This window comes from Diabrotica virgifera, chromosome 6 (assembly GCF_917563875.1).
Source record: "Diabrotica virgifera virgifera chromosome 6, PGI_DIABVI_V3a".
In the NCBI taxonomy this organism is placed as follows: Eukaryota; Metazoa; Arthropoda; class Insecta; order Coleoptera; family Chrysomelidae; genus Diabrotica; species Diabrotica virgifera.
In genome coordinates this window covers 124073107-124088906 of record NC_065448.1, presented here as the reverse complement: position 1 = coordinate 124088906, position 15800 = coordinate 124073107, and positions in this window count along the sequence as shown.

Sequence of the window (15800 nt, the reverse complement as noted above, 5' to 3'; positions counted from 1 at the left end):
CATTGGGGTAGTTCCCTCTTCGTATACGGTGGCTTATTTGTGACAATAGTGTTGAGTATTTTCGTGATCTCATATATATCTTTATTATTGCTGTGAATAGCCAGTTCTATATTAAATAGTGGCAGATCTTTCTTTGTGCCTCTTTGCTTAATTAAATAAATAATATTAGAGATGTTCAGTGCTGTATGCCCGTGCTCCAGCAATGCTTTCTTAATATCGTTTGGATCTGTTGAAGGGTGGATATTACGTATAACAACTCTGAATCCTCGGTTATGTTTTAGTTGGTATGTATCGTACTGAGTATTTTTTCTGGTAGAGATTTTACAATTAATGAAGAGGTTTTTGATGAATCAGCTTAAAACTTTTTTTTGCCACATCTGCATCTGGGAGATGTTTTTGCGGTTTATCTATTTGAAAAATTGTTAAATGCGATTCTAGATCGTTGTTGCGTGTTTTGACAATTTTTTGCTGTTCATTTAGTGCACTGGAACTATCTTTATGAGTTCTTATAGACGGAGAAGTTCGTACTAAGCTGTTTCTTCTAATTGCTGCATTTATGTCCTCACTGCATGGATAACTAATAGATTGTTCCTGGTTATCATGTTGGTAATTCATAGTTTCCCACTAGTTATAGCTAGGAATTTTTATCGGCCTATTTTCTTTATATTTAGGTATATTTATGTTGATAAACTTAGCAATTAGATTTGTAAAAATAACTTACTGTATGATAAGATAACAATTAGACAAATTGATTCTTAATTACATGTGTTAAGTCTGAAGGTTCGAACAAGACTGACACGTTTTTAACAACAGGCTAACCCTAATTTGCGGCCATTTTTTACAAAAGTTTTCCGTGCAACTATTTTTCAGAATTTTGCTTATATTGTTCTGTTCGTTATTTTTTACGTCTATTGAGAGAATTTTTGTCTTAGAACTATGTATTGTACTAGTTGCATAATCTTTATTTTCTAGTTCATTAGCTTATGTCTTTGGTATACAGAGTTGGGATAAATTATGGAACCAACTAAAGATCTTTTCTAAACTAAATATATTTCTAAATATGCAATTTAAGTTTCATTTGGGACTCAGAAATAAGTGAAACAGTTGGACCTTAAATCCAGACCTGTAAGCAGGCAAGAACACGTAAGAAAATTCGTTATTCGTTAATATGTTAGAAATATCATTTCTTTTTGAAGGTCAGGGATATCAGTAATCTGGTTACAAGAGACAATGTAAGTTTAATGAACGCAAAAATAACGCTGACACACTTTGAAATTCTAAATGTCTTTAGCGCCCTTTAAATCTACTATGTGTATAAAACTAATAAATTTTTTTGAAAGATTTAAACGCAGAATGAAAGAATACATGATTACTGAGGCCGAAACTCCCTGAAAACTTCTATAATGTTTATTTTATTAAGTTACAGGGGCGAAAAGTTTTTCTTTCTTTTCATCTTCTTTTTTTGGAATTTATGGCTTTGGTGAGAATTAATTAGCTTTAATAATTGTTAGAAATAATATTTCTAACATAACAAGCAAATAAAAATACTGTAAACTAAAAATTTGTTTTTAAATTCGTATTTAAATTCGTTTTGTTAGATAAAATCTAACGCGAATTATGATTGTTCTTTGGAAAAACACTTTTTTAAAAAAACTAAACTTCACAATTAAAACTTTTATTTCGACAATCAAAGATTTTAGATACAACTCAATAATTTAAAATCAGACTTTACTTTAACATTTAAATTAGACTTTTATTTAGAGATTTTAATCAGACTGAAAAATATTGATTTTTACATGGTGTTTTATAATTTTATAATTGCTGATCTTGCTGTCCAATACGTCGCAATTAGGTCCAGAATGTTCAAGCGGTAGACTCGTGTTGACTCCACGTGGTAGAATTTACTGGATGGTAGCGGTCATTGTACTGTAACTACTCCATCCCCTGAAGAAGTTTTGTGAGGGACGAACAGAACTGTTGAGTTGGCCTCTTCTGGAGTTTCGTCGCTAGAGTTGGGCTTTTTGTTATTTGTTTTATACCTGTAACATATATAGAGGCAGATTATTGTAATTAAGATATATAAAGGAGTCATCCAAAAATGGTTATGGCTATGGTTCCATAATTTCGGGTTAATGGTCTCTAGATGTTCCTCTTCCTTAGAGAGTTCATGCAGTTTGTCTAAGGGGATGTGATCTATTCTTAATGGTTTAAATTTAATCGCTGGTTGAATATCTATGGTCCTAATTTTGGGAAGCATTAGTGGTTCCTCTGGGATGGTTGTTCTTGAATTTATGTAACTTTGGATTGGGGTCTTGAATTCACATCTGGGCGGAAGATTGATGAGATAAGTTCCTTTTAGGCCTAAAATTTTTGTCGTAGAACATCGAGTTGTAATTTTGGTTGATTCAGGGAATATTCCTATATAGTGGGCATCTGATAGTCTTTGTATGATGACATCTCGAGTTTGGACGGGGGTGTATTGGCAAGAAGCTTCTTGGGTGCTCAACTGCAGGATTTGTTTTATACAGTCGTCAGTTTTTGTTGCTTCCAGCATTGTTCCTTCTTGGCAAAGATATCTTGTGTCGATTCGGGCACATGGTTCTTCCAAATATTGAAAGGATTTTTCGTTTATGAGAAGATATGGCTTGGGAGGAATGATTGTAGTAGAATTTGCGGTAGGTATAGGAAATAAATGATAATAAGTAAAGGAATTAGGATGTAGGACAGGAAAATGAAGGATAAATATAATAGTATTGTTTGAATAATAGGCATCTACTTTGATGATGTCGTAGTACTTTAGGATGTCTTCGTCTTCGATGTACACAAGCTGGTCTGCCTTGTGGTGCTCTAGCATTTTATTGATTATCCATTTTATTTCGTCTTTCTTGATCACACTGTTATGGAGAGTGTTTACACGAGAAAATGTAATGGCTTCTTCTAGGTCATTAAGTAACTGAAGTATAATTTGAAGGGTCAAATTTAATTGGTCCAGAACATTCCTTGCTTGCAAATAATGATTGAAGTCAAAAATAAATGTATTGAGGTTCGTGCTGATATTATTTACTTCTTCTGCTATTATTTCTTGGTTGTGTGTTAGTAATGTGATAGTTTCGTTAAACTCTTTTATAATCTTCTTGTTCAGGATAATGTGACGATTAAGATGATTTATAAGATTTTCCTGATTCGTCTGTAAGGTTTCTATAGCATTGTTGTATTTTTCTGCGTCATCTTGATCTAAATTTCCAGAAATTGCTTTGATAATGCTTCCTAGTCCATTAATTAGCCCTCTTCTTGTTCTGCTATAGGGGTAAATTGTTGAGAATTTTTCTTGAGCTGATTTTAATTGGTATCTAAGAGCTTGGTCAAAATTTTGTAAACTGCTAAAATACGGATGGCTAAGTCCATTTTGAATTGCTGTGGTCACTGCATCGTACTGGGTTTCAATTCTGTCCAATTCTTCTTTTATTGGTAGTAGTTGAAAAAGTGTATAAAATCGTGTGTGCTAGTATGAATCTTTGCTTGTCCCAGGTTGAGGGGAATTATTCCTGGGTTGTCTTTCAGGTCCTTGATCTTCACTTCTTCTCCCACCGTCAGGGTGATCCTGTGGGGAAGGTTCAGAATTAGTTTTTGACTTAGGTTGATGTTTTATATTTTTCTTGTGAACTGTAGCTTTTGATGTGTTTAGTCACTTCGTTATTTCTTTTTATATATTTTGCGGAATATCGCGGAAGTAATTTATTTCTGGTAACTGTTTTTCGTGTATAGATTTTTGTGCTTGGTTTATACGTAATAGGGTCCTGTCTCGATTTGTTTCTATTTTCGATGACTTTATTTTTATTCTCTTGTATATGCTGGTTTACTTCCTTGTATAATTCCTTTGTTATCTCTCTATGATTCTAAATATAATTATTCAGTATTACTTTCTGTATGTCAACGTCAAAGGGATCTTTTGCGTCGATATGGCCGTTTAATATGTCAATGGGTCGTAACTTCGTTGCGGAATGTATGGAATTATTGTACCCAATTATAGCGTATAGCATTTGTTCTTTTATCGGGAGCTTTGCCTTGGTGTTCCTTAGGATTCGAAGATGTTCGATTAATGTAGAATGAAATCTCTCAATCATCCCGTTGGATTGCGGATTCTCTGGTGTCGTATAGTGGATTGAGATTTTATGGGAGTCTACAAATTCTTGTATTACTCCATTTTTGAATTCCGTACCATTATCGGCTACTATCATTGTTGGGAGTCCATGATGGGTTATAAAAATTCGTAGGGCGTTGAGTACATTGATTGCGTTTCCTCCATTTATTGGATAGGCTTGTCCATATTTCGAAAATGCGTCTATTATGGTTAGAAACTTCTGTCCATCAGCCCGGAATAAATCGATGTGAACTATTTCCAGTGGTTTAGTGGGAGTTGGTGTAACTATAAATTTTGGTTTGGGAGGAAGTCTGTCATATTTATTTTCTTGACATATATTGCAGAAGTTTATGATATCTTCTATGTCTTTCTTCATATTAGGCCAGTAATATTTTCTTCTTATTTGGCTTTCTGTTTCAGCTATTCCTCTATGGTTCGTTTTACCTTCATGATAGTTTTTTATAATTTCCTTTTGTTGTTCTTCTAGGTTAACATCTTCCAATAAAAGATTACATTTTACTAAGTCATATGCGTTGTTTTTAAAAGTTTTTCTGATAATTTCGCAAATTTCTGCAAAAATTTCTTCTTCTGCTTCAAATAAAATTGCATACTTCTTTTTCGGGTTGAGGTGTTCCTTAAAAATTTTTATGGTATCAGCTTTTAGCTGATCTTTCGATAGCTGGATATGGTAACGTCTTTTATTCGGAAAGGTTTGTATAATTGCTGGAGGTCGTGGATTGTAGTTGACGATTTTGACTATAATTTGGTTATTGTAGAAGTTAAGTGGTTTTTCCGAAATAGGTATACCAAGAATTGGGTTTTCTACTGCTGTATGTATTGTTTCATTTCCGTCTTCATCCATGTTTTGATCTTCGTTTTCAACAGTGTCTTCTTGGATGTTTTGATCTTCGTTTTCAACAGTGTCTTCTGGGATGTTTTTTTGGATTAATTCTGTTGCTTTTTCTTCTACAATCTCGTCGATTATTCGATCTGCATCTGGATTATTAGTCGTTGACCATCCATCGTCTTCCATGTCTACTAGGTCGTCAAAGACTTCCTTAATTTGTGAATCGATGTCCTTAGTTTCCTTTGTGTGAATTTCGATTCGAGACAGTGCGTCGGCATTGGTATTAGCTTTTCCTTTTTTGTAAATTACCTCGTAGTCAAATTCTTCTAATTTTAATCTCCAACGTACTAGTTTGGAGTTGGGTTCCTTTAGGGAAAATAGATATTGCAAGGGACGGTGGTCTGAAAGTATTTTAAATTTCCTTCCAAATAGGTAGGGTCGGAAATACTTAGTTGCCCACACCATTGCTAGCATTTCCTTTTCTATTGTTGAGTATTTGGTCTCAGTTTCATTTAGTGTCCTGGAAGCGAAGGCAATTGGTTTATCACTGCCAACTGGTCCTTGGGAAAGTACTGCTCCGATAGCAAAATTGCTGGCATCTGTTGTGAGGTTAAACGGTTTGGAAAAATCTGGATATTGCAATAAAGGCTCATTCATTAATAATTTCCTGCATGTTTCAAAGCATTCTACGAATTCGGGTGTATGTTCGATCTTTGCGTCCTTTTTCAAGCATCTTGTTAGAGGTTTTGTGATTTTTGCGAAGTCTCGAATAAACTTTCTGTAATATCCCACGAGTCCAAGGAATCCTCTAATTTCTTTTGCTGTTTTCGGTATTGGATATTTTTCTATTGCTTCAATTTTCGCTGGATTCGGTTTTATTCCTTGTTGTGTGACTACGTGTCCCAGAAAATTAACTTGCTTTTTTAAAAATTCGCATTTGTCAACTTGGATTTTTAGTCGGGCTTCTCTTAATCGTTGGAATACTTTTGTGAGATTTACTATGTGTTCCTGTAATGATGTTGAGTATACTATTACGTCATCCATATAGACGAGACATATTTCTCCTTGAAGTCCCTTCAATACGTTATCCATCATACGTTGGAACGTGGACGGAGCGTTCTTAAGTCCAAATGGCATTCTTAAATATTCATAGTGTCCATTTTCCACATTAAATGCCGTTTTGGGAATGTCTTCTTCAGCCATCTCGATTTGATGAAATCCGCTCGCTAAGTCGAGGGTCGTAAAATATTGACATCTTCCCAATTTGTCCAAAATATCGCTAATGTGAGGAATTCTGTATCGGTCGTCAATTGTCTTCTCGTTGACCTTTCTATAATCTACCACTATCCTCCACTTTATTTTACCGGATGAATCTGGTTTCTTTGCCACAATCCAAATGGGCGAGGACCATGGCGATTGGCTTGGTCGAATGATCCCTTGCTCTAACATTGAAGAGATTTGTTTCTTTACTTCTTCTTTGTGCACATACGGATACCGGTATGATTTCGTATATACAGGCTCTTCATCCTTGGTTTTGATGTGGTGTTTAACTTCGTTAGTAAAGCTGAGAGGAGTGTCTGGTTGATGAAATATATCGGAGAATTTTCGGCATAGTTGACGAACTTGATCCTCTTCTTCTTCGTTAAGATGTTCGGTTTTAATTAAGTCGTCGATATCTTGTCTGTAGTCTGGTCCGGAGGTTGTTTCCATGGAATATATATGGAAATCTTGAATGTCTATTTCCTGACTTTCGAGTGGTTCCATAAGAGAAAGGTGAATGGGTTCTGACGTGAAGTTGGCAATTTCGGTCCAGGCGAGGTGGTTCTCGGCGTTAGTAAGGGCTTCTCGTACTACGACACCTTGTACTTTTTGAGTTGGAATAATGATGGTTCCTTTTTCTTCTTTGACTGGAATTTTGACTTGGCTAATTGAATTTGGTTCCAAATGGATGGAATAAAATTGTCTTTTGTTTGTTTCATAACATTTGATAGGGATTGTAGAATCTTTTGTAACTAGAAGTGATTTAGGAAAGTTTAATTGGGCTTCGAAGAGTTTTAGATTATCGAGGCCAATAAGACCATCGAAAGTTTTGTGAAACTTGAAGAGATAAAATTTCATTTTGCTGTCAGAATTAAATTCTGAAAATGAAGGAATTTCAGCACAATATTTTTGGGAATAATTTTGAAAAATTGATGTGACGATGAAGGGTTCGTGTTTTATATAATTTGGAAAATATGAAGAAGCTATTTCTGGATTAAGAAATGACTTTGTGGATCCTGTATCGATTAAAAGTCGTAAAGAAGGCTCAGAAATTTCAATGTAAGGTAGCTCCTTCTTGTCGGGAAATGAATGAAGTTCAATTACGTTTCGGCTGCTTCTGGTGTCCGGGTTTGGGTGCCCATACATTTGACTGGTTCTGGGTCCTGAATGCTGGAGGGTTTGAATTTTGTCTAAATTGGTTGAAGTTTTGTTGTCGATGGGGTTGTTGAAACTGATTCTGTGGGTAGAATTGCCTGATTGGTTGCTGCCATTGCGGAGGTGCAAAATTTTGCTGTTGATAAAATGGTTTTTGGACAGGTAAAGGCATTTGCTGTCTCTGAGGTCGGCGTTCTTGATAATTTTCGCTTCTTCCTGATGTTGAAGGTTGACTTATTTGATTTTTTTGAATATATCTAACATTATATTCTTCCTGTACGTATTGTATCGCCGTAGCTAAACTTCCTGGTCTCATTGCTCTGATAACATAGCCCATTGGTTCTCGTAGGCCTGCTAAAAATGTTGTAAGAGCTTGTTGACGGAAAAATTCCTGTTTGCTTCTTTTAATGTCGGTATTTACAGTATGTAATTCTAAGTAATTGTTGATACAGCTTAAAAGTCCCATTATTTTTTCGTAAAAATGCATGATAGATTCTGTTGCTCCTTGTCTTAAATTTACTAAGTCTCTTGTAAGCGAATTTTCGTCTCTTTGGTCTCCAAAATTTTGAATTAATGCATTTTTTATTTCGTCAAAAGTTTCGCATCCATATACAGATATAACTTCTTTGGCTCTACCTGTTAATTTACTTATAATACCATGAAGCAAAAATTTATTTTGGATATTAGCTACATTTAGTCTATCATAATATTGGTCTAGAAGTATTGTAGAAACTTTAATAAATTCATGTAATTCATTTGGGTTTCCGTCAAAATTTGGAAGAATGCATAAATTTTTCACGTCAAATTGTGGAACTGCCATATTTAAAAAAAATTTCAATATATATAGTCAATAGTCAAATACGTATAGTAATTTAAAATATATCAATCTTAAACTGCTTATTATTTATCTATTAATCTCTAGTGTTTATTAATATATAGTATTTATTAAGCTATTCAAATTTTTCTTTAAATAAATTTCTAAATCTGGCTCTAAAGTCAATCTAAGGACTTAGAGGAGATATTTCTAAATTATTTTAATCTTTCTATTAATTTATTCAAATCTTTGTTGTTATCTTCTTAATCTAGCTCTGATTCAATCTAAGGACTCAGAGGAGTCTGATTTAATAATATCTCTTTCAAAAATTAATCTTCTTAATTCTAAGTAATAATAAAAATCGCTTACAGGATAAAGACGATGCCGATGTGCATTCCTTTGCTCCTGAAGGCTCCTAACTTCTATTTCTAACTGCTAATTCCCTTGGGTGAACTCTGCAACGGTTTCCCTGGGGCTGGTTCTTGGAACAGTGGACAAACACTTAAAAGTGACGAGGATCTGTAAAGACTCTTCCACTTCCGTACTGACTCTGCGCCAATTATGAATGTTCTTTGGAAAAACACTTTTTTAAAAAACTAAACTTCACAATTAAAACTTTTATTTCGACAAACAAAGATTTTAGATACAACTCAATCATTTAAAATCAGACTTTACTTTAACATTTAAATTAGACTTTTATTTAGAGATTTTAATCAGACTGAAAAATATTGATTTTTACATGGTGTTTTATAATTTTATAATTGCTGATCTTGCTGTCCAATACGTCGCAATCAGGTCCAGAATGTTCAAGCGGTAGACTCGTGTTGACTCCACGTGGTAGAATTTACTGGATGGTAGCGGTCATTGTACTGTAACTCGCGCGACCGATTACGTGACAGAAAAGGGCGCGACTGTTCCCGGGTTAATTGCAAATATTTAATTCAAAAGAAACTTTTTATTTATTCTAAATGACTGTCGGCCCTCGGCAATAACGTTATCTTTCATTCTGCGTTTAAATTTTTTAAAAATACTTATTAGTTTTCTCAGGATTCGAAAAAAATGAATACATTTAAAACACATTGAAAATTTTGACAGGAGACATTTTGCGCCTTTCGCCTTAAATTTTTTTTTGCTACATTAATGAAGCACCCTTTATATTATATTAAAAATATACATTTAAGTAAATAAACAATAATATTTTGTCATTTCAAAGTTTTCAAACAAATTTTATATAGGGTGTCTGCATAATTAGAAACCATATGGGACACTGTTTTATTATTAATTTTACGAGAAACAGTTATTCTTCATAAAAAGATCTGCATTGTCTAGAACTCAGAATACAACCATCAAATATCAAATTTTAGGAATCTTATACGAGGTATGTCAAAAAATATGAGTTTCGGTCAAGAGCAAAGTACGTTTAGTTCAATATTGAAAAGTTATTATGAAAAGTTGTTCAGCATTAAAACTATGTTTCTATAATATGCAGTTACATCCTCCTAATTAAAATATTGTTATCTAGAAAGGCACTTTACTCTTGATCGAAACTCATATTTTTTTACACATATCTCACATAAAATTGATAAAATTTGAGAGGATTTGATGGTTGCATTTTAGATTTTAGACCATGCAAAGCATGTAAAGAATGATATAAAGAACTCTTTATCGTACAATATAGTATAGTATAGTTGATCCAAAAGATGGCATAACCCAGACATCCAAATTGAAAGTTATCCTTCAACACCAAATTGTTCTATATGGTTCACACAATGTCCAGAAAAAAGTCACACCATTTTGAGCGTCGGGTTTGGGGGGGAGAGGGGGGAGAAATCGGTAAAATCATAGTTTTTTAAGTTTTTCGCCAATATTTCTAAAACTATGCGGTTTAGCATGAACAACCCTCTATACAAAATTGTTCCACAATAAATTTGAAATAATAAAAAAGGCCCTATGCATAATCTTTCTAAAATGAATGGTTCCAAAGTTACGGAGGTAGTATAGTATAACTGGTCCAAAAAAAGGCCTAACCCAAACATCCAAAGTAAAAGTTTTCCTCCAAAACCAAAATGTTTTATATGGTCCACATATTGTTCAGTAAAAAGTTACACCATTTTGAGCGTCCGGTTTGGGAGGGAGAGAAGCCGGTAAATTAGTAGTTTTTTAAGTTTTTCGTCAATATTTCTAAAACTATGCTTTATTGTAAACATTGTTATATACAAAAATGGTTTACCTGAAATTTAAAGCAAAAAATGTTCTATACATAATTGTTATAACATCAACGGTTCCAGAGTTACGGAGGGTGAAAAGTCGAGGTTATCGATACTTTTTATATTTTTTGGGCAATATTTATGATATAACTATAACAAAAACCCAGACATCCAAAGTGAAAGTTATCCTCCAACACCAAATTGTTCTATATGGTCCACATAATGTTCAAATAAAAGTCACACCATTTTGAGCGTCGGGTTTGGGGAGGAGAGGGGGGAGAAATCGGTAAATATAAAAAGTATCGAAAACCTCCACTTTTCACCCTCCGTAACTCTGGAACCGTTGATTTTATAAGAATTATATATCAAACCTTTTTTGTTTTAAATTTTATGTAGAACATTTTTCTATAGAACATTCCGCTTCATTCAGCATTACGCTAAAGCATAGTTTTAGAAATATTGACGAAAAACGTAAAAAAAATTTAAAGCACTCATGGGAGTGCCGACAGAAGTGAAAACTTCTTATAGTAGTTGCGAGCTCAATGCTTTTTCCCCATCCAGAAAGAAGTGCTATATCTATATTATATACGCGTTTCGTACGTTATATGCTACTTATGTATACATACACATGATACTACAAATAAGAAGATAATTGCGCATCCTGAAGGGAGAGGGAGTCGTGACGCAACTGGAGAACGGCTCGTTCGTCATGGTTCGTACCGTCTGATTAGTTTGAATCGTTCGCGGTTGTAAGATAAGTGTATTTTATATTTTATCTTTGTAAAAGTGAGATGTCTTTTATAAACAAATACCACAAAAACGTCGTTTAATATTATTTTGCTAATTGAATAATTTCATGACAAAATGCATACAAATCCCATTTGACTTTAACAAGAATTCAAATTCAAATTGGTCTCCAGTTACGTCATCATGCGCGAACTCGGACGTATTTGGGCTACGGGAAGATACTATGTACATACACATAATATATATAGGTACGTACGAAATATATAGTTCGGCAAAGTGATGACGGTCGCAAACTCAATACTTTCCCAATCTAAAAAGTGCACAAGGTCCCTAAAGAAGTTTTCACTTCAAAAATTTGTTTCGTCGAAGCAATGACGGTCGCTAATTTAATACTTTTTCCCATCTAAAAAGTGCACAACGTCCCTAAAGAACTTTTCACTTCAAAAATTTATTTCGCTGAATAGATGACGGTCGCTAATCCAATACTTTTCGCCATCTAAAAAGTGCACAATGTCCTTAAAGAAGTGTTCACTTTAAAAATGTATTTCGTCGAAGCAATGACGGTGGCGATGACGGTTGCTAATTCAATACTTTTTCCCCATCTAAATAGTGCATAACGTCCCTAAAGAAGTTTTCACTTCAATAATATTACTATTATTATACGTGCATTATAATAATATACGTACAAAATTTATTTCGTCGAAGCGATGACGGTCGCGAAATCAATCCTTTTCCCCATTCCAAAATAGATTTTACATTTATTTTAAATTTAAATACTCCTACACAAGTTATATATACATACACATAATAATTATACGTACAAAATTTATTTCGCCGAAGAGATGACGATCGCGATGACTGTCGCGAATAAATCCTTTTTCCCCATCCAAAAATAGGTTTTACATTTATTTTAAATTTAAATACTTCTATACAATTTATGTATACATACTCATAATATAGATACGTACAAAATTTATTTCGCCGAAATGATGACGGTCGCAATGACGGTCGCAAAATAAATTATTTTTCCCCATCCTAAAATAAGTTTTACATTTATTTTAAATTTAAATACTTATATACAATTTTCATATACATACACATAATATACCTATATATGTACAAAATTTATTTCGCCGAAGCGATGACGGTCGCGATGATGGTCGCGAAATCAATCCTTTTTACCCATCCTATAATATGTTTTACATTTATTTTAAATTTAAATACCTCTACACAATTTATATATGCATACACATAGTATATAGCATAAGCGATGACGGTCGCGATGACGGTCGCAATGACGGTCGCGATGACGGTCGCAAATTCAATGCTTTTTCCCCTATCCAAAAATTGCACAACGTCCCTAAAGAAGTTTTCACTTCAAAAAAACTACTAATTTACCGACTTCTCCACCATCTCCCCCCCTAAACCGGACGCTCAAAATGGTGTAACCTTTTACTGAACAATATGTGGACCATATAGAATTTGGTGGTTGAATTGTGGAAAGTGTGGACCAATTTGGTGTTGAAGGAAAACTTTTACTTCTTTGGATGTCTGGGTTAGGCTTTTGCATACGGCCTTTTTTATTTCAAATTTAATGTAGAACAATTTTGTGTAGAAGGTTGTTTATGCTAAACCGCTTAGTTTTAGAAATATTGACGAAAAACCTAAAAAAATACGAATTTGCAGATTTCTCCCCCCTCTCCCCCCAAACCAGACGCTTAAAATGGTGTGACTTTTTTCTGAACATTATGTGGACCATATAGAACAATTTGGTGTTAGAAGATAACTTTTACTTTGGATGTCTGGGTTTGGATCTAACTATATCATACTAATAATTGTACTTTTCAACAACGCCCTTTTCGTTTATTAGAAATAATGTGATAAGTCTTTTATTACTAATAATTAGCAGTTTTGATTTATTACAAGTAATGTGATAACTGTTTTATTATTATTAATTAATTAATCATTAATAATAAAAGAGTTATTATTACATTATTCGTAATAAATAAAAAGGGGGGTTGGGTATCTGTTTTTGAGAAAAAAAAAATCAATTAAAAGGATGTAATTGCATATAAAAATATAGTTTTAATTAATTCCAAACAACTTTTCATAATAATAATTTTCGATATTGTGAAATATAAGGTACTGATCGAAATTCATATTTTTGATACTCGTATAAGATTGATACAATTTTATATTTGGTTGTATTTTAGTTTTTAGACTATATAAACCATTTTATGAAGAATAATTTTTTCCGTAAAATTAAGAATAAAAAAGTTTCCCATGGTTCCAAGTTTACCAGGCAAAATGTCTTAATTTTATTTTTTTCAAAATAAATAATTGTAAATTGTAGATTTTATTAGAGAAAACCCGATTATATTTAAAATTAATTATTATTATTCTATTTAATGATTACCTATGATACTATGTAATGATTACCTATGATACTTACCATTTTCACAATTATTCATTTAATTTCCACACCACTTAAAATAACAAAAAATAACAAAGATTGTCCAATATTTTTTACACGAAAACAAAAGTTTAAAATCAGGGCAGAATAAACCCAACGGATACTTCAATAATAGTCGTAATTATTAACTGCAATATAAAATAAAATATTAAACCTTTCACTGCAGGAAACCACCCGTTCACCAGTAACAGTAAATAATGTTTGTGCCTAATAGACGAGAAAGGAAAAGGTATTATCAAATACATAATCATAATTCATAGAGTATTTGTTTATTTAAGGGTAATTATCATAAATTCGAGTATTAAAAGATTCACTTTATACGAGTAAAACTGCTTGATCAAGCAAGTTGTGTTTTTGTACGAGTAAATTGCCAAGTTGCGTTTTATGGGTGTTAATGATTTATGTTTCTACTCGTCAAGGATTTGATGTTTATTTGACAATTTTGAGTGTCGCTTTAGTTTACATTACAACATAAATCGATTGGATGGTATGCCAAGCGTAATTCAATCTACTTCAAAGAAAATAATTAGGAAGGCACAACAAAATTTATTTTTGTTCAACATTTCAGGACGGTAATAATTATTTTTTCAGTAATAACACAATATTTGATTTTGAGATTTCTCTAGCTTCTCATGAAATAATTAAAATTTTATATAAAAAAATGATTATCTCATTTAAAATAAATATTTCTTATTTATCAAACCTTCGGTTTGGCGCCCCTTTGAGGTTACGCCCGCATGCGTTGCACGCCCGGTTACCGGGGCCCTGGTCTTAACAGTAATAAATGTAATAACAGTACAATATGTATGTCTCAATAAGTAACCTTAAAATATTTAATAATTTCAGGTAGGTAGTAGCAATAAACGGCATTTGGAAATATGTTTTTTCTCTAAAATATGAGTATTTTTATTATGTAGGTCTTTCAACTTACAAGAAATGTCAGTCTCTTATTGAAATATTTTGTTATTCGCAGCCGCCCATGTCACATGTCATAGTTTTCAGCGAGAAACTATCGTTCTAACTAGTAACTACTCAAAAAACTGCGCTGTATTCTACGGGCTCAATCGGTCAAGACAATTGGACATTTATACACCGATAATTGTGCATAATCACCGATTCATTACATTTACCGTAACAGATGTTTATACATTTCATAAACTGGCTAGTTTAAGGAAAAATCCCGAAGCAGGTATAATTTTTATTTTTAAATTATTATTTTTTGGCATATATATCATAGAAGTGACGTCATCGATCTGGGCGTGATGACGAACTCGATGATTTTTAAATGAAAATAGGGATCTTGTGCTAGCTCACTTGTAAGTTTACTAAATTCTCTATGCAGTAATGTAAATAATAACATAATTATTTATACAAAGTGTCAAAACATTTTTTTAAATTAAATAAATTGACACAAAAAGAGAAATGTATGCAATTAATTTAATTTAAAATATATTTTACTGCCACCAGAAAACCGAAAAAAAATATTTATTTCACAAATGAACATTGCTTTTAGCTTAAGTTCAATGTTCAAGCTGCCACACACCTGCCTCTTGTCCGTTCAAGATTTAATTTAAGCGAAAAACAATGTTTAATCGTTAAATAAACAATTCTTCAGTTTTCTGTTCAGCAATAAAATGTATTTTTAATTAAATAAATTACATAGATACATGTTTCTATTTGTGTAAATTAATATAATTAAAAATAACTTTTTTGGACACACTGTGCAAATAATTATATTAATGTTTATTACTGAATAGAGAATTGAATAACCCTTCAAATAAGCTAGCACATGACCATCACGCCCAGATGGATAACGTCACTTGTATGTTGAAAGCTGAAAGATTGTAACCCACAAATCGACTTTTTTCAGAAAGTATAAAAACGTTTCATTATTTAAGTTATTTGGTAATGACTTAATTTCATCCACTTCCTGAAAAAAGTTGACTTCTGGGTTACGTTACACCTTTCAATCGTTGATATAGGGTGTCCCAGACTAATTTATCCAGACTATATCTCTTAAACGAATAGAGCTTTTTGAATGGGACAAAAACTGGTCTATTCCATTTGTAATACACTTTAATATTGCGTAGAAAAAATCATCCCCTAAATACTCGTCCTTTAGGTACAGGTACAACCCCTAACTTTAATTATATTTA